We start from the raw sequence: 22,372 nt of genomic DNA, 5'->3' as shown, positions 1-22,372 counted from the left end.
TTCTGAGTCCAAAAATAAAAAAATATTAAAGGCAGCATCAAGTAGCTCACACCCTGTAATCCCAGCACTTGAGAGCCAGACAGACCACTACAAACTCAAGAGAGCTTCGTCTAAAAAGTCAATAGCCAGGTACAGTGGTACACACCTCTAACTCTGGCATCCAGGAGACAAAGGGAGACAGCTGGCTGTGAGTTCAAGGACAGCTTGGGTATGTAGCAAGTTCCAGGCCAGCCCAGAACTACTTAGTGACACTGTGCTTCTGTCTCAAGGAAGGAAGGGAGGGAAGGGGGAAGAGAGGAGGGAAGGAGGGGGGAGAAAGAGAAAGGCAAGGGAGGGAAAGGAAGAAATATAGCACTCTGAATCTATTAACTTTGAGGAATCTGGGGAAGAGAAAGGCCATAGTTCTTGGTGACTTTGTAAAGAAAACTACGAATCTGGGTGAGGAAGAAACATTTTAAACTATGCTACCCCCATCATCTGCAACCACAGGAATTTTAGCCTGGAAGGTCTCTACAGAGGAACTGACATCGCAGACTCAGGAGCTTAGCCAGTCATAACCTGGATCCATTGATTATCAGTAAAGCTGCCGTTTGACACGTGAGACAGGGCGAGTCTGGCAGAAAAATCTGTGACTCACGAGGCAGGAAGGGGAAAGCATAACCAGCCCTCCCCAGCCCTATCAAGATGAAGGGGGTCAAATGCTTGCTCTCCAGTTTGCTTGCGGACACCAGGCACGCTGTTTGTGAATACCAGGGCAGCTGTGGGTGGTAATTCACCACTGCGTGACCAGTCGCTCCAAAGGGCTTCAAACAGATGATAGAAGAAGCCTTGATTTGTGATGATAGGGCCAGGCAAACAATGCACTCTGAAACCTGTAATTAGGGGACGGTCCTCCCAAGGGCTTACTGAATAGATCAACAGGCTTAGGAGACTGTGAGACTAGAGTCGTCTGTAGCTAGCCACCCAGTGTACTTCCGTGAACTAAAATTATCAAATTAATGGTATATGCAAAAAGAAAAATCTGGAAATAGATTCAGCTAAGCAAGCCCGGTTGCCAGCTTCAGAACCGATAAAGTGGAGCTGGAAGAAACTTGGATTTGTTTCCCTGGCCAGTAAACAGGTACCCATCCCAGCACACAGGCATTGTTGACTTTTACAAAGTACCTGAAGCTTTGTGCCTACAGCAAGCAACCACCCTGTAGATTACAAGACATCATCCCACCACAGCACTTCCGGGCGTGGGGAAGGACTCCTACAGGAGTCCTATCAGAAAAGCAGATGCTCTGTCAACCTCTGGACAGAAATGTGGTCAGAGGGGCCCTGAGTGAATTCAGGTGAGGAGTAGATCTCGGGGGAGGAGGGGAGAACTGTGAGGTGCTGAGCTCTCCTGGTCCTTTAACCTTAGGTTTCCATTTCAGTCTCTGAGTCCATTTTAACCCGGAACTCAGTACCTTTGCTCTGCTCCACTGCCTGCACTAGGCTTTCAGCAAGTCATGTGGATTACTGCAAGTAACCTGTGAATTTGTTTCCTACAGTTGTCTAACATGTTACTGCAAAGTGAATGGCTTAACACACGCACGCACGCACGCACGCACGCACGCACGCACGCACGCACGCACACGCAGCTTAAGATGCCAAACATCCAGAACAAATCTTCCTGGCTTTAGATCAAGATATGAACAGCTAGACTTGGTGGCTCATACCTATAACCTCACCACTTGAGAGACTGAGGCTGAAAGGTGGCTCTGACTTTGGGGCCTGCCTCAGAAAAGAAAAAAAAGGCAGGCCTAGCTTTCTGCACCAGCACGTGGACCCAAGTTCAGAGCCCCCAACACTCACACAAGAATGAATGAATGAATGAATGAGCCAGATGTGGCAGCAGGCCTGTGGAAGTGGACTAGGAGGTGGATTAAGGGGATACTTAAGAGTCCTGCTCCCAGTCTCCTGTGGGAGGAAGCAGACTCCTTACCCAGAGGAGCAGGGCTCTCATGAACAACCCTACTTTTTGCTCTGCTTTGGATCCTGCTGCCCCACCATGCCTTTGGCTTGCAGCCCCAAACTCTCCCTACTGTCCTCCGTTAAGTTAGGTAAGTTGCAATGAGACTCACATCTTAATATCTGAAGCCAGAAACAAAATCCATTCAGTTCACACCTCCATCCCTTTGCATAAGCAGTTCCTGGTCGCCTGCCCTTCCCAGCATTCCAAGGTGAACCGATTTCCATCCTTCGAGGCCTGTGAAATATTCAAGACACACCTACACCTCATGGCTCACCAAAAGTTCTCATCCAACAAGGCATCCTAAATTTGGATTTGCAAAATTGGACCACCTTAAGATTCCTTCGAGTGTCGGCATTTATGGGACCTTGGATGCAGTTTGGTGGTAAAGCAGTCCTCTAGCCTGCACAAAGCCCCAGGGCACCCTTATGATACTAGCACTTTGGAGGTGGAGACTGGAGGATCTGAAGCCCAAGGTCATCTTCTCTTACACTGTAAATACCAGGCAGCCTGAGATATGTAAGACCCTGCCTTGAAATTTAAAAAAAAAACAGAGGCACACAAAAGGGAAGCAAGACCCACTTATGAATCTGCAACACAAAACTTCTGAGCCTCCAATGTAGTGGTTCCTTACCTTCCTAATGCTATGGTCCTTGTGCTGTGGTGACCACCCCCCAACCATAAAATTATTTTCATTGCTACTTCCTAACCATAATTTTACTACTGTTATGAATCATAATGTAAATATCTGATATGCAAGCTATCTAATGTGACCCCCATGGGGGTTGCAACACACAGGTTGAGAACCACTGCTAAAGTCATACCAACAGGAAAATTAAGACAGAAATTTCCATTACAGGGCTTGAGACACTTTATTCCATCTCTCTGATTCTAGATAAGACCAAGTGGCCCCAGAGAGAATACTGGAGCCACCCAAAATGACACAACATATAAACCATTGTGCTTGGGAAGGCACATAACATAGGCAGCTGGTTATAAGCTAATCCCTAAGAGCTTGGACTACATCAAGCCTTGTGGGCCCACCTTCTTTCTAATGAAGATGAAGTCAGGCCCTAGAGCCAGATTCTTCCTAAACTAGGAATCATTCTGAAATGTATTCATTTCATGCCTGATAAGTTTTAAGGCCCAATTATTTTTTATTACTTTGTGGATGAATGTTAAATATTAACCAGATAATTTTTTTAAAGATCTTTGAGTGCCTGCCGTCGGAGTACAGAACTTCAGACTGTATTCCAGTGCATCGTCAGTGTTGGGGTGGTTCGGAAGGTCCTAGGTCTACAGCAACATAATGACTGCCGGCTAAAGCTCTATTTCTACCTGCTTCAGATTAATCAAGAGAAAGAGAAGGGGGTGAGGGAGAGAAGAAAGAGGAAACAAAAGGAGAGGGGGATGTGTGGAAATCCTGCCTGGCTCCTTAGTCATGCGGACAAGCTGTCACGTGCTGACTCTGAAAACCGAGGAAAATGTGACAAGAATGTTGTGTGCTGATGGCCAACCCTCCCAGGAATGTAAGCAAGCCGGGGAAGGAAACAGAACAGACCCCTATTGAGCCAACAGGGCATAGAGGTGCATACCTGTAATCCCAGCACTCCCTAGGCTGAGGCAGGAGGCTTGTAAATTTGAAGCCAGCTTGGGTTTCATTATTTCGAAACCATCTCAAAATACAAATAGGTAAGCAAAACCCATCAAGGCGGTCACAGAACAGATGATGCTTGACACACGTTTATTGGGTGGATAAGTAGAGAGTCCCTACACCCATAGCTGCCAAAGCCCACCCTAGTTACAAAAATAAGCCCACATTCCCATCCCTTGCAAACAAGGAAAGCGCCTGTCAACTTCTGCCATAGCATCCACCCAGAAGTGGCTGTAGCTACAGCTGTGCTTGCTCCAAAAAGGCCACCTCAGAGAAGGTGTCCCTCTAACTGCAGGTGTTTGTTTCCTTTGGCATGGTAAGATGTAATTTCCCATTTTTAGAACAATGCTCCAAAGAACAGTCTCACGAAAACAACCTCCAGCGGGGGCACTTTTCTTCCTGGCCATTGCTACAGCCCTGTAAAACAACAACAGAGATTGCTTTCTTATTATTATTATTCCAAACGCTATTTGCATCTCTTCCTCCTGTTCGGTCTACACAGGCTGGAAAAGGCCTCCCCACGGCCCCACCCCAGCAGAACCTCGAAACAAACCTGTGCCTAGTAGGAAACATTGGAAAGTCCTACTGTTGGTTATGTTTGGGTTTGGACGTACCTCCTTGTGTGGTTTCCACGCAGCAAAGACTGAACGGAAGCTGTAAGAAGTCAGTCTGTGTCCTTTGGGTGCCCTGTACAAGCCCAAGACCAGAAGAGAACAATGTGTTCTAGAGAACATCCAAATAGCGGACGAAGGTAAGGAGCCAGGAAGAGAGCAGCCACCTCTAGCCTTAGCCATGAAGAAATCACTTTCAGGGCTGGATAGCCAGCTCAGAAGCTAAGCCTGCTTCTTGCTCTTCCAGAATTGGGCTCCTAGCATCCAAGTCAGGGCATTCACAACCGCCTATAACTCCAGTTTAGGGAGCTCCAATGCCTTCTGGCCTGGATGGGCACTCAAACCCACTGGACACTGAACCCAGGGCACTGCACACACTACTCAAGTGCTCTACCACTGAGTTTCCTCCCTATCCCTTTGTAGACAAAGTCTCACTCAGTAAGTCGCCTGGGCTAACCTCCAATTTCAAGCCTCATCTCTCAGGCCTCCTGAGTAGCTGGGGTTGCAGGCACACGGCACAGTTCTTATTTCTCTTCATCTTCTTTTATATGACTGTAGGAATAACAACTGGATTCTCATCTTAATGAAAAGCAAGAGAAAGTGTGACTGCCCTCAAGATACAGCTCATAGGGAAGTGATTGCCTGAGTCACTGGACCACCCAGTGTGTTAGCCTCAGACTGCCATGTGCTATTAACAGTCACCCCTACATAACTCCAGAGAAAGGGTCCCTGATAGGGTATGGCTTTTCCATAGCGAATCAGGAGGTGGGGGGATGGCCATCAATCTCCTTGTGTGGTCAGCTTTCTGTTACTACAGTGAAATAACAGGATACTTTTTTTAATAAGGAGAAATGCTTATCTGAAACCATGTGTTTTGGAGACCATAATCCAAGATCTGACACACCCATTCCTTTGGGCCTTTAACGGAGCCAGGTGGCTGTTATAGAACTTGGGGTCTGTAGCCTGTGTGCACGTCAGGTCGAGCCACCAGCCCACAACAAGCCAACTGGAGGAGTCTAACTGAACGTGGAAAGCAGAGAATGGAGATCACTCAATGTGACCACATTGAGAAGGACGGAGAGGTCTAGCAACCTCTGCCTCCAAATCCATCTTGGGAGTCCAGAAGTGACATGAAGGTTTCGATCGAGGGCCAAAGACAAGCACATCTAAGCAATTCCTGACAGTTGTGACCCCGCCCACCAAGAACCCATCTTTATTCAGGTTTTAGTCTCATCCTGCAAAGGATCTGACAAGCTGTTAGAACTGAATGAACTCTCTCTCTGGAAGACAAGTTCCCCCTCTGGCTGGCTAGTGCCCTTTCCTCTACCCATCTTGAGAAGTCTAGGAAAATTCTCATTCCTTTGGAGTACCCTACTTCATAGTTTGATAGTTATTTTGAGAGATTTAAGTGACTCTTTAGAATACCTTCATTTCTGCCAGGCCAGTTACAACTACGAGCGACAGAAGCAGAACAGAGCATCCTGTGGCCAGGTAGCAGAGAGAAAGAGGTAGTAGCTGAGGTCCCACAATCCCTTTTAAGGTCACACCCCTAATAACCTAAGTCTCTCCTTCCAGGCTCTATCTCCTGGGGAACAAGCCTTTAACATGTAAACCTTTTTTTCAGGGAGCATTCAACATCCAAACTGTAGCACCTCTCAGCACTGGTTTATGCTGAGGCCAGCAGCTTAAATCTATTCATCCAAGCTGTACGCACGTTGTTGATACATCCGTCCTGTTCCAGCAACTCCTGCTCTCTCCCTTATAAACACTGACCACACATCTGTCTTTTTCCTCTTCCATTCTCCTTCTTTCGCCTCCACTTATCTATTGTCTGTGGAGCATCTACACACCTGTCTTTCAAGCCTTTCCACCCCTCTGTCTGTCCTTCTCTAAACAGGGCTTTTCAACCCCAATACCGCTGATTTCCTGGGCTGGATCGTTCCCTGTTGGGTGGATCACTCTCTGTTTGGAGCTGGGGCAGTAGATAGTATGCACATTCTCCCTCCTCTCTGTCAATCAAAAGGCCTGAGGGGAAAGTGAGGAGGTGGCTGGGAGGCAGAATCATCACTTTTTCTAACATAAAGGGGCCTGAGATATGATCTAATACAACCCCCTCATTTTGCAGATGAGGAAACATCCTGAGAGGGGGAGGAAGAGGATGTGTCAGGGCCAAAAATGTGGGGGAACAACAGCCAGGCCAAACAGGAAGTCAAAATTCCAGGCCTTGCAGCAGGATTTCCAGTCCTGCTGGGCCCTAGGGATTGCTTTCCACAGCTTCTTTCTCCCTCCAAGGCTTTCTGCCATTCCAGAAACCAGAACAAACAAGATCTAACAAGCCCCAGCCCAGGAGTGCCAATGTCTATGCCTGCAACTCAGTGCCTAAGCTTCTAGTGGCCCAAGATGACCACTGAGGGCATCCAGACTATCTCAGGATGACTCATACTGTGGTCACATCTCAGTGCAATCCTGTAATCATGACTGAAAGGATGGCCATGCCATCTGACCACACCTGTCCCCACTGAAGACAATAGAGGGCAAGAGATCTGGGTAGGAGCCTGGGGTCAATGCCTGCCCCAGCCTTTTCTCCATGGAGGGTTACATGACTGCCAGGGAAGCCACTGTCTGAGTTACATCTCCGGCTAAAAAACATTTTTAATTAAACTAAAGGTTTTTAAAAATGAATCAGGAAAATTGGGAATGGCCGAGCACACTGGTAACCATGGCACTTGGGATGCCAGAGTAGGAAGAGCACAAGTTCAGTACCAGCCTGGGGTATGTACCAAACAAATAAGGGGCGGGCAAGATGGCCCAGAAGTAAGGGCCCTTGCTGCCAAGCCTGGTAACCTGTGCTGGGTCTTCAGAACCAACATAAATGTAGAAGGAGAGAACTGAGTTCCGTTAAGTTTTCCTCTAACCTCCACACGGACGCCACGACACACAAACACACACACTGAACAAACAAACGTAAAACAATTTGAATAAATAAATAAATCTTCGGGGCTGGGGATTTAGCTCAGTGGTAGAGCGCTTACCTAGGAAGCGCAAGGCCCTGGGTTCGGTCCCCAGCTCCGAAAAAAAGAACCAAAAAATAAATAAATAAATAAATAAATAAATAAATAAATAAATAAATAAATCTTCAATGTAAACACCAAAAGATATGAAACAAAGAGTATCACACTTCAGTGATATACACGCCAAAAATCCTGCTCACCTTCCCACAGCGTTAATTATTTTATCTCATTTTTGAGACATGGTCTCACTCTGTAGCCTAGATTATCCTTAGAATTCACTATACAACGCTGTCTGACATGGAATTCACAAAGCCTGAGGCCGCATGTGTGCTAGGGTTATAAACATAAGCCATGCATTAAATATTGTCACATTTTTTAATTTTTTAAAAAACTTGCGTGTGTGTGTGTGTGTGTGTGAGTGTGTGTGTGTGTGTGTGTGTGTGTGTGTGTGTGTGTGTGTGTATGTGTGTGTGTCTCCAGACAAGTACATTGGATACCCGGGAGCTACAGTTCCGAGCAGTTGATTCATCTCATATGGGAGGGGAGACCTGAACTAAGGGTCCCCTGGAAGAGCAGCAAGTGTTCCTAACCCCCGAGGAATCTGTCCAGGTCCCCTCCTCTGAACGTTGTTGCATCTTAAGAACAACTCTCCTGTGCCCACTGTGGCCTCATCACTCCTCGTCCTCTCTTCCTGATCACCATCCTCACACCATCATTCTTGACAGACGCCCACAGACTGCAGTCAACATCACACACCCTTCAGCCCCCTCCCCTTGTCTCTTTATACACATGAGCCTCTCATTTCTGTAACCAATCTAGTATCTGGTGATGAAAAGTGAACCTAGAAAGGCTGATAAATGTTCTAAACTCTACAGATAAAAGGCCAAGTGAAAAGACAGCAAGGAAAAAGGAAACTCCACCCCATTCCTTCCACACAGCCCTGGGCCTTCTGGACTTAAAGACCCTGGCTGTGGAAATGGCAGACCAAGCCTAGGACCCTCCCAGATCTGGTCCCTGAGCTGAGGTAATCTATACCTGTTCTCAGTACCCACCACCACCCCCTGCTTCCAGGGCCATGGTGCCATAGACTGTCCCCTAAGCTTCTGCGCCAAGTCCTGCAGGGAGTCCTGTAACTGCGATCTCCTCATCATAGAAACCCTGGCGGTTTAGGGAAAGTTTAAAATAACATTTATACATGAGAGGGGGTGGGGGATAGTTCTATCAGCTATTCTCCACCTCACTTGTCCCCAGTGACTCTCAACGGATGTCAGAAGCCATCTGTACAGCAAGCACTCTCCATTGTATGTTTTCGGGTGCCTGGCCCTTCCTTTGGCTGGGTAGGTGCCAGGAAAGCCAAGCCTAGCTATTCAGAGCATTGTTCTCCCTCAGAAGAGGATCTTGAAAGCAGAAGGAAATTAGAAACAACCACACAATGAATACCAGATTCTCCTTTCTCCCTGCCTTGGTTGCCAAGAGGCTGATCGTGGCTAGCTGTCAGCACACCCCGCCTAGTACTTCTTGCCTTCCAGGATGTCTGCACAGCCAGAAGGGCTGGCCACAATCACCTCAAGTGTTCTCAAGTCATCTCCACGGCCTTCCTTTCCATTCTCCAGCTAGATGCTGACTCTTCGAGGGCAGAAATGCATGTAGGACTTCTCCTCCATTAAAGAGGAAGTTCCAGTTCCTCCATGTTTGGAGATTGACTGTTTCCATCCAGACAGACATGGTGGTATAAGAGCAATGGTCCATGCGGATTCCTAAACATTCCACTTTAGGGTCCCGTGCCATCGTGCCTGATCCTGTCAACTTAGTGAGAGGCCCTAGGGGAATACCTACTACTGTTGACTTTGCTATATGAACATGCTGTTAAACCGCCTTCTAACTAAATAAATATTTACGTTTTTACCCATAGATGAGTGCTGCCCTCAACCCTGACCAGAGAAGTTTCTTTCTGTAGTAGGCAGCCGCCAAGGCAGAGATTCATAACAGTTAAAGAGCTGAGACTAAGTGAGTATTGAGTATCCAGTCCTAAACGGGTCATCTCTGCTAACCCCTCCCCACAAGGCTCAGGGAACATTTTGGAAGGGGGACAAGAGAATGCAACAACTAGAAGTTGGAGAGAAGTGCCGTAAGTCACTGTCATCTAGATGTGACAGGGCGGCTGCACTCATGGACTTGCTGCAGCTATAGTTGCCTGTACAGGAACTGCGCAAGATCAGTCAGCGCTCAACCAGTAGCAATAACTGCACTCAATGGGCCACAAAAAGAGAGAGAGGTAAAGCAGGAAGTGGGTATGTCCTGGTGCCCAGGGGAATGATAGGGGGCAATCGGAATGGACGTAAGCAAGATACATTGTTTATGTGTAGGAACTTCTGTAAGAATAAACGAAGGTATTCTATTAAAAATAATAAGAACAAATAAACTCCCATGTCAGGGATGACAAAGCAGAGAAAGTCTAGGTGGACCAAGCCAGAGTCAGACACCATGGACTTGAACAGTCAGTTGGGACTTAACAAACTTGTCCAACATCAACCTATCCCAGCAGCCCCATAAGCATGCACAGAGCCCTCCTTCATTCCAAGCCCCACCCCGTGTGCCAGATGAAGATGGTGGCCTAGGAAAAAGTGTCCTGTCTGAACTCACACCTAGATAGCACAGAGAAACCACTGAGAGGACACAGGAGCTAGCATTTCTCAGAGCAACGAAGCATCTGCATGATCCTTCTTGCTGAGAACTTTGTCTTTAAAACTGCCTTTCCCCCTCACAGATAGGATCATTATTCATGTTAACATAATGTCATGTCTTTAGCTTCCTACGTAAGTAGACACTAGTTCTAAATGTTGCAGGATACCTAGCACATATATCTAGTCAAATTTCTGTTTGCTTTTTCGCCATATCCATAGAAACCATGTGAATAAACAGAGAAGAAAGATTTGGCTCCTAATCCTACCAGCTGGCCTCATGCCATCATTCCCCAAAACAGAGGAGGATGGATGCCAGAAGGAAGGAGCCAGTAGTAATGGTGACAAAAAGCTCTATCTTATGCCAGGTCACACTGAATGGTCAGGCTCCCCAGGTGCGGGGATGCACTGAAAGGAGCCAGCACATTTTATGACTGTAGCAGGGAGAAGAACTACCACTACCCTACCCAACCCTGTATAGATGAGGTCCCAGGCTTGGAGGGTGTCAACAAGGCTCTGCTTATAAGCATTAGACCTGACCCTGGATCCCAAGTCTTGTTTGGCCAACTCAGGGGTCTCTTCTCTCTCTCTCTCTCTCTCTCTCTCTCTCTCTCTCTCTCTCTCTCTCTCACACACACACACACACACACACACACACACACACACAGAGCCATCTGCCTACCTAACTAACTCTTCAGGTCTTAGGAGTTTTACACTGTTTAATTGACCTGGACTCTCTGGATTTCATCCCATGACAGCCACGCCCATGACTCTCTACATAGCCACTCTATCTTCAACAAGAAAAACTCAAGGATGGATCCATGCTTGGATGTCTCAGTGTGTAGCCACACCGATAGGTTATTTTTGTCATATCATAATGTTAAAGATAAAGAAAAAGCCAATGATAAGAAAAATGCAATCTCAAAACATCAGCAAGTCAGCCCATTTTCACATAAAAGAAAAACGAATCTCCAGGCAGTTGGGCATCTTCATGTTTCTCAACAGCCTACCATCCTGTCCTGATGTTGTAAAATGCATCTGCCTTTTCTCAGAAAAGTGTCCCACTCATCTCAGTGATGGTCATCTCATCCCTGTGTCTCCTTCAAAGCACAGAGATCGGCTATCCCACCTTGGTAAAGTGCTTACCATACAAATGTGAATACCTAAATTCAGTCTCTAGGACCCATACAATCCCAGCACCAGTAGGCAGAAACATGCAGGTCCCTGGGGCTCAGCAGCCAGTCAGCCTAAACTAGTCTGTGAGCCCTCAGCCAGTGAGAGACCCTGTCTCAAAAAAAGACAAGGTGGGCAGTTCCTGAGAAACAACAAGGTTGAGTTTAGACCTCCACATGCACACACACACACACACACACACACACACACACACTTGCACTTGCACCTGTACATATGTGTGGACGTGTGTGTGCACTCACACAATCCACCACAACAAAAACCTTTAACCCTCTTTCTCCAATGTCTCCTTTCTCAAAATCAACCTCAAATGAAGACCTCCTATGTCCATCTCCTGCATTGTCCCACCATAGTGACTGTCCCACTGTCCTCTTACTATCAGCAGCCAACTTCCTGATGGTCTACCTTCTCCTGGGTGTCCAGTATGTCCTAAGCCCTTACATCAGTAGGAAAGCCCAACAACTCTATAAGAGCCACCATCTCAAGAGCTAAAGAAGAACTGCGACACATCAAATGCAGAGGCTGCTATACCTGACCTGATCTCCCTGTACCCATCAGCCCTCTGTGTGTATAGACAACAGTGTTCAGTGCTTATCCCCAAGCCACTCACTTCTTTTTGGGTAGCAGAATCCTTTCAGGTTACAGATGGAAAAGTGATTCTTTGATTTCAGTGGGTGAGACACAGTCCCTGATTGATGCTCTGGTATGAAGCCTTTCTCACCTGCAGGGAGAGTTTAGCAGCTCTAGGAATAACTTGTCCACCACCAATGTCCCACCAATAAAAAGCATTTAAAAGACATGTGTGTTCTGGACTGCCAGGCTACCTCCTTCTAGAGTTCACATTGCTGTGGGGAGACACAATAAAAAAGACAATAAATAAAAATCTTCATATTGTGTGACCAGGCATGTAGCTCCATTAGAGGAATGCTTGTCTGGCATGTACAAAGTCTATGGTTCGATCCCCAGCAACACACAAATCAGCTATAGTAGCCCACACCCATAATATTAGCACTAGAGGTGGAGGCAGAAAGATCAGAAGTTCAAGATCATCATCAGCTACATAGCAAGTATGTTCCAGGCCAGCCTGGGCTACACGAGACCACACTGAGATCACGGCATGCTCTGAATGGAACAATTGGTTAAGACTGTGAAAATAGGGATGTGGAACCTGCTTGGGTGCTAGATGGCGACCAAGCAGGGACAATTCAGCTGATGTTTAAAGATTAGAAAGAAGTGGGCCATCCAAAGCCAAGAAAAAGCATCCCAACAGTAGGAACACTGGTGGATCATGGGAGGAAAAACTAGCTACATCACGGGGAGTGCAAGGATGTCAAGATAAAGAAAGTGACTGGGGCTGGAAAGATGGCTCAGTGGTAAAGAGCATAGACTGCTCTTCCCGAGGTCCTGAGTTCAATTCCAGCAACCACACGGTGGCTCACAACCATTTGTAATGGATCCGATGCCCTCTTCTGGTGTGTCTGAGGACAGCTACAGAGTACTCACATACATAAAAATAAATAAATATTAGAAAATGACTGACATCGTGGTTATTGAGGAAGCTGAAATCTGATATAGAACTTCGAAGTCACAGAAAGCGAGTAGCCATGATGAAAGTGCCAGGCAGCTGGAAGTCAAGGTCAAGAACACCCCTGTGGCTGAAATGTAGAACCAGAGTGAAAGACAGGGAGAGTGTGAAGAGAAGTGGCAGCTGCACAGAAGCCCCATGTCGGGTATTTCCAAAGTAGTGATAATGTTGACTGCAGGGGGCAGGAGGAGTAGGTGGTGGGGCAGGGAGCACCCACTGCTCATCACTGTTTTGTAGCCTTTGGCCTGGACCACAGTGGCACTCACAGGACGAGAAGCAGGTTCCAGAGCCAGGAGGTGAATCATTCTGGATTCCAGTTTTGACTTTCATTGTAGAAATGCCGAATTTGCCTGGCAAGAAAAGAGGGTGGTAGCGGTCGACTCCTCTGTCTCCTGCGTGGGATACGTGTCGGCCCGGAGATCTCTGTAATAGATCTCCGTAATAAACCTCGCCTTTGCTTATTACAAAAAAAAAAAAGAAAAGAAAAGAAAGGGTGGTAGCACGCACCCATAATTCCAGCACTCGGGATACTAAGGCGAAAGATTGCTGTGAGATGCAGGCCTACCCGGGCTACAGGGTGAGATTTGTTTCCAAACAAAACAAAACAAAATTTAGGCAAATCACTAAGACGTATAAGACAGAAACCAACAAACAGTTTTAAGAATTTTAATTTAAAGACAGGGAAGCAAATCAACTAGAAATGACCAGCGAAAAGGTGAACTTGGACATCACGCTGATGGAGGTGTTCTCCTGAACAAAGGCAGAAAAGAAAACAAAGGGATATGACTGAGTTTTGAGGTGAGAGAAAGAGTGTTCTTCACATCTCCTTATGGTGTTAAACTGTCACAGCCTATCAACTCTAAATCCAAAATATGCCTTAAAGCTATCTCTCTCTCTTTCCATCATAACTCTCCCATGAGTTCATGAGGCCTCCCATAATGAATTTGAGTCAGTTCCTGCCTCTGTTCCCTTCAGCTTTTCCTCCACTGTGACACTTGTAGGATGGACACACACACACACACACACACACACACACACACACAGCCTCAGCCGAAACACAGAGAGGGAAGAAAGGGATGAGCTCAGAAAAACCATTATGGAACAACACAGATTTTCCCAGAGCTGAACTGCAGAAGCACCAGCTGCAGGGAGAACCAGGTGTCTAGACTGGTTACCAAGGCAACCAAAGAGCACACAAGCAGGTACAGTGAACACACCCTCTTCTTCACCTTATGCTGACAGGAATGGTTTTATGAGCCCAGTTTACTGGTTCCAACCCATGCAATTTTACTGCTACCACCCAGCACCTGGCAGAGCAGGGGACACTCTGAAATGGGAACTAGCCACAAAAGTCACAATGACTAACCCTTATTGAGCTGTTATAGTGTTCCAGGCACTGTGCCAAGTGCTTTACATGAATAAAAAAGAAAAAAGAAAACCTATGAAGTTAATATCAGACATGAAAACATCAAGGTTTAGGGAGACCGAGGGATAGTTAACAGCATTAACTTCCTGTTTGGACAGCTGGCTTGTCTCAGCCATACTGCTGTGTGCTGGCCTTTGTGAATTCTCCTAGCTCATCTCTAAGGTAGGATTAAATAAGATGAGTCATATTCAAGCATTTTAGCTAATGCCTCGCACCAAAATCGTGGTTTCTATTGATCACTATAATTGCCGTTATGACTGATGGTGAGAATGTCTATCAAAACAAAAGCAAACTCATGTCTCTTTCTTCCATAAAAACCACCAGTGACTCCCTGCTCCCCACAGGAAGGTCTCGCTAAGACCCTGCCTGCTGTAAGACACTCCAACCACACTGTGCCACACAGCTCTTGCTAGACATGCCCTGCATGTTCCTGCTGCCTGCCTGCCTAGAACATCCTCATCGTCTCCAACAGAGAGAGGCTGACCAGGGGCTGAGAAGATAGCTGTGAATAAAGTGACTGCCATAGAAGCATAGGAGCTAAGTTTAAAGCCCCGGTATCCACATAAAAGCTGGTGGCACTGCTCATAACTCCAGCATTTGGGTCAAGAGTAGAGACAGACAAATCCCAGGAGTTTACAGACCACCCAGCCCAGCCTGATCAGTAAGCTCCAGGATAAGTTCTGGAGTTCAAAGCCAGCCTAGTCCACAGAGTGAGTCCCAGAACAGCCAGAGCTACCCATAGAAACGCTGCCTCGAGCAAAGATTAAAACAGAGGCAGAAGGAACACCCATTCAGAGCCTGCCCCACATGTGGCCCATACATATACAGCCACCCAATTAGACAAGATGGATGAAGCAAAGAAGTGCAGACCGACAGGAGCCGGATGTACATCTCTCCTGAGAGACACAGCCAGAATACAGCAAATACAGAGGCGAATGCCAGCAGCAAACCACTGAACTGAGAATAGGACCCCTGTTGAAGGAATCAGAGAAAGGACTGGAAGAGTTTGAAGGGGCTCGAGACCCCATATGTACAACAATGCCAAGCAACCAGAGCTTCCAGGGACTAAGCCACTACCTAAAGACTATACATGGACTGACCCTGGACTCTGACCTCATAGGTAGCAATGAATATCCTAGTAAGAGCACCAGTGGAAGGGGAAGCCCTGGGTCCTGCTAAGACTGAACCCCCAGTGAACGTGATTGTTGGGGGGAGGGCGGCAATGGGAGGAGGATGGGGAGAGGAACACCCATAAAGAAGGGGACGGGGAAGGAAGAAAAAAAGAAAAAAACAAAACAAAAAAAAGAAAGAAACGCTGCCTCGAGAAACCAAACCAAACAAAAGTCACTGTGGATGATCAAGGAAGACACCAGACATTGACCTCTGGCCTCCTCATGAATATGGACACACACACACACACACACACACACACACACACACACACACACATGATCACAGTAATGACTGGGGACAAAACTCCAAAAAGAAGCAAATGTCTCAGAACCACTTTTAGTAGAGTTTTAGTTGTGTCAAGGACAGGTCTGGGTCGCATCTCTTTTCTACCAAAACTTCAGGACAATCCTTGGAACAAGAATGCAGTCTAAAGGAAGCCAAGAGCATAAGGTATTTATGGTATAAGCCTAGGGCAAGATATGGGGTCGGAGGGAGGTTGTTCCGGCCGGATTCCCTCCCAGGAACTTCCTCATTCCCAGACACTTATCTTCTGTTGTTCCACATCTTTTCCAGACAGTGATGGGACTGTTGCTGGTAATTGCTTAGAATCATTAATTGGAATTAGTAGTAGTGGCAAAGCCTGTAGCAAAAAAGAAAAAGGAAAAAAAGGAAAAGAGAACCTAATCTCAAGGACAGGTGGCTTCTGATGGATAATTAGCAACATATTCCCATGAAACGCGCCCGATGTGTCATAGGCCCAACCCAAAGAGAACAATAGTACAGGTAACAATTTCTGAGTGCTTCCTTCATCCAGAACACTTTCCCTTTGCAATCTCATGTCACCTTGATGTGATACTATGATGCCCGTGGCTCTGTTGCCCTGTTTTCAGCATGGGGGAGGCTGAGGGTAAGGCCAGACACCTAGTCATGGAGTAAAGTTGGCACTGGGTAGCCTAGACCCTAGAGTCCCACCCAGTATGCCGCACAGTCAGTTTATTCCGTTGCTCTGTCTGCAGAGGGGTCTCTGTTAAGATCAACATACAGGAAGGTGGGGGGTGGGATTTGTGCTATTCCTGCAGTTTCCTTTTTAATTATTCTTGGGGGGCGTGGTCAGAAGGCAACTGTGTAAATCCAGTTCTCTACCCCCACCTTTATCTGGCTTCCAGGGGTTGCGCTCAGGTTACGAGGCTTGGTCAGCAAGTAACTTTACCCACAAAGCCCTTTAAATTAGTATCGTGTGTGTGTGTGTGTGTGTGTGTGTGTGTGTGTGTGTGTGTGTGTGTGTGTGATTGTGTGATGACTGATGGCTCTGGCTCAGCTTCCCTGATGACTATTTGACCACAGCGGCACCAGGGGGAATTTCTTCCAGGTCATCCTCATTCTAAGGGGAAACATTACATTCAGAACCACTTGAAATGTGGAGGTGGAGTGAGCAGTAATGACAGCAAGAGTAAGGCTTAGCCTCAGCTGGGCATGATGGGGCATAGCTCAATCCCAGCATGAGCAGCTAAGGCAGGAACTTAAGCCAGCCAGTGCCAAAAACTGAGTAGAAGGCCTGCAAAAGCTGCATAATAAGACCCTGATTCAAATAAAAACAAAAATTTACCCATTGTTATCAAGCACACGAGAAGGCAGGAATCAAGGAAAAGAAACTTAAAACCCACCACAGGGGCGGGCAGTAGTGGCTTACTTCTCTAATCCCAGCACTCAGGAGGCAGAGGCAGGTGGATCTCTGAGTTTGAGGGGACAGCCTGGTCTATAAATAAAAACAAACAAAAAAAAAAGAAAGAAAGAAAAAGGGGGTTGGGGATTTAGCTCAGTGGTAGAGCACTTGCCTAGAAAGTGCAAGGCCCTGGGTTCAGTCCTCAGCTCTGAAAAAACAAAACAAAACAAAACAAAACAAAACAAAACAGGAGACTCAGAGAGTCAACAGCAAGACCAACGTTTGAACCCTGACAGAACCACGGCCTTCCCAGAAGCCTGTTTATGCCTACTGCGAGAAATTCTGACTTACTTCTGGAGCTGCCAAGGAGCCCAAAGAACTGGGAGAGGTGGGTGTGCATGCCCACAATCACCTCTAGTCAGGAGGTCAAGTCAGAAGGACTATGAGTTTGCGGCCAATCAGAGAGCAAGACCTGTACAAAGGGGAGTGGGGGGATTGGGGTGGGCTGAGAAGAATTCCAGCTTCAGCCTGAAGTCCAGCCCCTCAGAATAACCTTGAGCAAGAAGATGATCAACAACCAAATAACCGCCATGTTTGGTGGCACAAGTGTTTGATTCCAGCACTCAGGACAGAACCATGCAGCTGGATCTCTGTAAATTGCAGATCTACAGGGCTACAGAGTGAGACCCTGACTCAAAACAATTAGCCAGGCTGTCAGCAGGCTATGACAGGGATCAGTGTGAGTTTGAGAACTGGGCCTAGGTTACATAGAGACCCAGTGAGACAGACAGACAGACAGACAGACAGACAGACAGACAGTGGAAGAGGGAAAGGGAAAGGGAACAGAAAAGGGAGACCCAAACATAGTGGTGCTGGCCTGCGATCCCCAGCGCTTGGAAAGAGTCAGGGCAGCCTCAGCCACACAGCAGGTTTTAGTCCAGCATAGACTACATAAAAACTTATCTTTAAAAAAAAAACTGAAGAGAAAGAGGAAAGGAGGAGGGAAGGAGAGGAAAGAGGAAGAGAGGGGGGAGGGGGAAGAAGAAGAAGAGGAGATGACCAGGAAAAAAGCTTCAAGAGAAACCAGACCTGCTGATACTTGGACCTTGATCTTCCAGATCCCATACATTTCTGTGAAGTTCCCACCCCTCTGTGGAACTTCATTATGGCGGCCCCAGCCCACCGGCAGCACTGACGCTGCTAGCCCCTGTTCCTGGTCACAACACTCTGAGCTACCCTTCACTTACTTCATTGACTCTCCCAACCCAAAGGGCACTTTATCCCCATCTTAAAGTTGGGAAAACTGCCAGGTGGTGGTGACACACACCTCTAATCCCAGCACTCAGGAGGCAGAGGCTGGCTGCTTCCAGGTTGACAGGATCTCTGAGTTTGAAGCCAGCCTGGTCTACAAAGTGAGTTCCAGGACACCCAGGGCTATACAAAGAAACACTGTCTCAAATAAAAATAATGAAGAAGAAGAAAGAAGAAGAAGAAGAAGAAGAAGAAGAAGAAGAAGAAGAAGAAGAAGAAGAAGAAGAAGAAGAAGAAGAAGAAGAAGAGAAGAAGAAGAAGAAGAGAAGAAGAAGAAGAAGAAGAAGAAGAAGAAGAAGAAGAAGAAGAAGAAGAAGAAGAAGAAGAAGAAGAAGAAGAAGAAGAAGAAGAAGAAGAAGAAGAAGAAGAAGAAGAAGAAGAAGAAGAAGAAGAAGAAGAAGAAGAAGAAGAAGAAGAAGAAATTAGGAAGAGTGGGGCTCAGAGAGGTTAGTACTTCCCCCAAGGTTCCCCACCAGATGAATGACAGAGACAATATCTCAATCCAGGGAAGCAGGCTCCAGAGCCTGTCCTCCTGGCCATAATGCTACACTGTTTGGGACACTCATAACACTAGTCTATGGAAAGTCACACTTGGGGGCTGCAGAGATGGCTCTAAGGTTATGAGCATGGACTGCTCTTCGAGAGGACCCTGGTTCAATTCCCAGTATTCAATGGCAGCTCACGCTGTCTCTAATTCCACACTCTCACACAGACATACTCGAAATACACATGAAATAAAAATAGAGACATTTAATGAAAAAGGTCACACTCTACCCAAGCTCTCAGGCTAACTGGATGTAACGTTTAACTGCATGGTCTCCGGTTGTTGTCCTGGAACCTTGACGAGGGCATATCACTCCAAGAGCGCAGCAACCCCCCCACGTCTTGCAGCAACACACTACCGTGCCTGTACGATATTCATACACTAAATAAGTAAGTGTGATAAACCCTGGGAGGAGGGAGAGAACTGGTACTTATGGTTCAGGGAGCCATCAAAGCATTCGCTCTTTGAGAAGCTCTTTGTCACAGGGATGCAGGTATGGAGCCCTCTGCCATCAACTCGCTAGTCCTCCATGAACTCCTCCACCTTCCAGTGTCCTTGAGGAAGGCAGTCCATTGGCTCAGTAAGGAAAGGGCTTTGTCCGAAAGCAGCAGAACTGACAGCTGCCTACCTAGTGTAAGAATGTGGCCTCTGCCTCCCCACATACCAGAGATCAGAGCTACAACAGGCCCTAGAGATGGCCTCTTCTGATCCCCTCCCCAAACAGACTGCAAGGCATGGTAAGCAGCCATCAGTTCTGAAAAAGGTGGCCTGGCAGAAGCTGGAGTGGACACTCACTTCTTGCCATTGGCACACCCTCTTACGGGCCTCCAGCCAGAAAACACGGAGTCACCCTTTGTACTGAACAAAGCCAAGCTTTGTCAGCACCCAGTTACTCTGGAGCGTGGGAGGAGTGAAAAACTTGACTGGTACTCGTGATGTTCTCTGCCCAGTCCTCCCGCATAATCTGTAAGTCACCTTGGGCTCTCTTCCCTTTCTAGACCCTTTTAGTACGGTCGCTCAGGATGTGGTACCCGACCTTCTGCTCAAGACTCGCCCCAGGTTCCACTTGATCAGACTCACTAGGGTACATTTATGAAACACGGTGAGTGATTCTGAGGCCTATGCCCTGAGTGATCCTTGATTTACCTGTCCGAGGAAGCCGGACATACCCTGATGTAGACTGAGAAAGGAAGATAACCTCTCCGGGACCACTTGACTTGCCTACTAAAACCTGAACAATCCAGCTCACAGTTTGAGGGTATAGCCCATCATGGTGGAACCCACGATAACAGGAACTTGAGACGGCTGGTCCAAACTGCATCCACATCCAGAGCAAGAAGGGAACGTTGGTGCTACGGATTTGTACGCAGCCAGGGGCCCTAGCCTACAGAATGATGCTCCTCACTTTCCGGGTAGGTTTTCCTACTCCAACCAAACTAATTGCAACAATCCCTCACAGCTGTGTTCAGAGGCGGCTCGTCTCGTTCATGACTGTAGATCCTGTCAAGACGCCAATCCATATGAACCGCTTCAGCTAGCCACACCCCAGCACATCCAAAACTCCCCACGCAAGGGTCAGGAGAAGGGGCGCTGGCAGGTGAGAGCCCTTCTCCGCGGCCCTCGCAGAGTTGGAATGTACCACAAATGTACTCAGAATTTACGTGGGTGTGGCTGAAGTCTGGGATTTCGCAACATTTCAGATGGAAAAAAAAAGAAAAAAGAAAAAGAAAACAGACCACAAGGAACTGAGTCAGGAGCCTTGGAAATGGGTCCAACTTCCGTTGCCTGTCCTCTGCCCAAAACTACAGTCAAGGTCCTTCACCAGAGCAGCAAATACCTACCCGAGATGGCTGTTCCTCGGAGAGAAGGGGGTCTGAGAGTCGTCATCGCTTTCTCTCCTCTCCGAGGAACATCGCTGCTTTATTAACCTCCATCAGCAGGGGCAGATCCAGTAAGCAAATGCCACCAGGAGCCGGCATTAAAGTTGTGGATCACCACTGCCTGGCCTCACCTAAGGGTTTTAGAACAGTTCTTTTTGAGTTCTCTGTAAAGGAGAGATTTTTTTTTCTTTTTCAAAAGTTACCTTCAGAAATAAAAAAGAGGCCACGAATTTGAGTGTGAACAAGATGAGAGGAACATGGGAGGGACTGGAAGGAGGAATGGAAAGGGGGGAGTGATGTAATCGATATTTTAATTTTAAAAATTAAAAAAAAAAAAGTAAGTGGCCTTCAAGTTATAAGCCGTGACAAAATGGGAGCAGTCGTCCAGCAGTTGACGTGTCTGGGGCTGGCTCAATAAAGCCCTGGCTGTGCCGAAGCCTCTGGGGAGTCACTTTATGAGGCAGGATAACTGAAGGTGAAGCCTTTACATGAAGGTCATTTCAACTTTTCAGTAAATGCTTTCTAAAATGGCCTCTCGTTCCTGCCTTCCGAAACAGAACACAAGTCAGACACGAGGAAGCTTGTGCCTTAGATTCCTGGGACTGGGCGGCTGAAGCATGAGGACTGACCTGAGTGTGAGCCTACCCTGAGCTACCCTGAAATAAACCAATAAAATGAAGCAGCAGGCATGAGGCAGTAATTCAGCAACCTCCTAAGGCAATTCACTAGACCGGGAAGCCCTGCTCCTGTCCCCGTCCATTGGTACCTCCTGTGAAGAACTTCCCGTCCACCCGCAGGCTCTCATCTTATCCCATCTCTGCCCTCCAACAACCACAGTTATTCAGCGCTCGGCTGCCACACCCACGGGCCAGCAGTCTCCTCCCTCCACCCGTATTTATTAAAGTTACAGAAGTGGACACTTCTGAGCGTAACCCACGAACCACACTGCAGACCTCAGCACTTACCCAGGCAGTTAGCACTCTTTTGACTCAGGACGATTGCTGTGCACGCTTTTGAGGTCCTTACATCCTATTAAGTGGCTAGCACAGATCACTGCGGTCACTCTATTTATTTTTACCTTTTAATGACTCTCTCTGAATTTCACATCATGCACCCCAATCCCACTCATCTCCCCATCCCTCCATATCTGCCCTCCCCCTCTTGCAACTACCCCAAAAGAAAACAAAAAATAAAAAAAAGTAAAAATTCACCGTGGAGCTGCAGTGTGTCACACACCATACTTTTGCCCACACAGCTTCCCTAGCAAAGGTTCATTCCCGTGAGTCATTGGTCTGGTGCAAGGCCTCTGACTTCTGCTACACTGTCAGTACTGGGTCCTCACTGGGACTCCTCTTGGATATCCTGTTGCTGCCCTGTGTCATGGAGATCCTGCAGCTTTGGATCTGCGGACCAGGCCCTTCAAGTGCTCCAGCAGCTCATAGATGAGGTAGCTGTTGAGGTGGGCCAACTCAAAGCCCCGGATCTAGGCCTGGGTAGTAGCTGAATTGGTCACTGTCCTGGTAAGGTGTGGGGTGTGGCCACATTTTTTTTTTAAAGACAAAACTAAGCTTTACAGTTTAGTGAGCCTCATAAGCCCTGATCAGTTCATGGTGGGTGTATATTCATATTTGAACCCTTTTGGCTCA

The sequence above is a fragment of the Rattus norvegicus genome, chromosome 1 (assembly GCF_021556685.1).
Source record: "Rattus norvegicus strain SHRSP/BbbUtx chromosome 1, alternate assembly SHRSP_T2T, whole genome shotgun sequence".
Classification (NCBI taxonomy): Eukaryota; Metazoa; Chordata; class Mammalia; order Rodentia; family Muridae; genus Rattus; species Rattus norvegicus.
Note: the sequence above shows the minus strand (reverse complement) of the source record.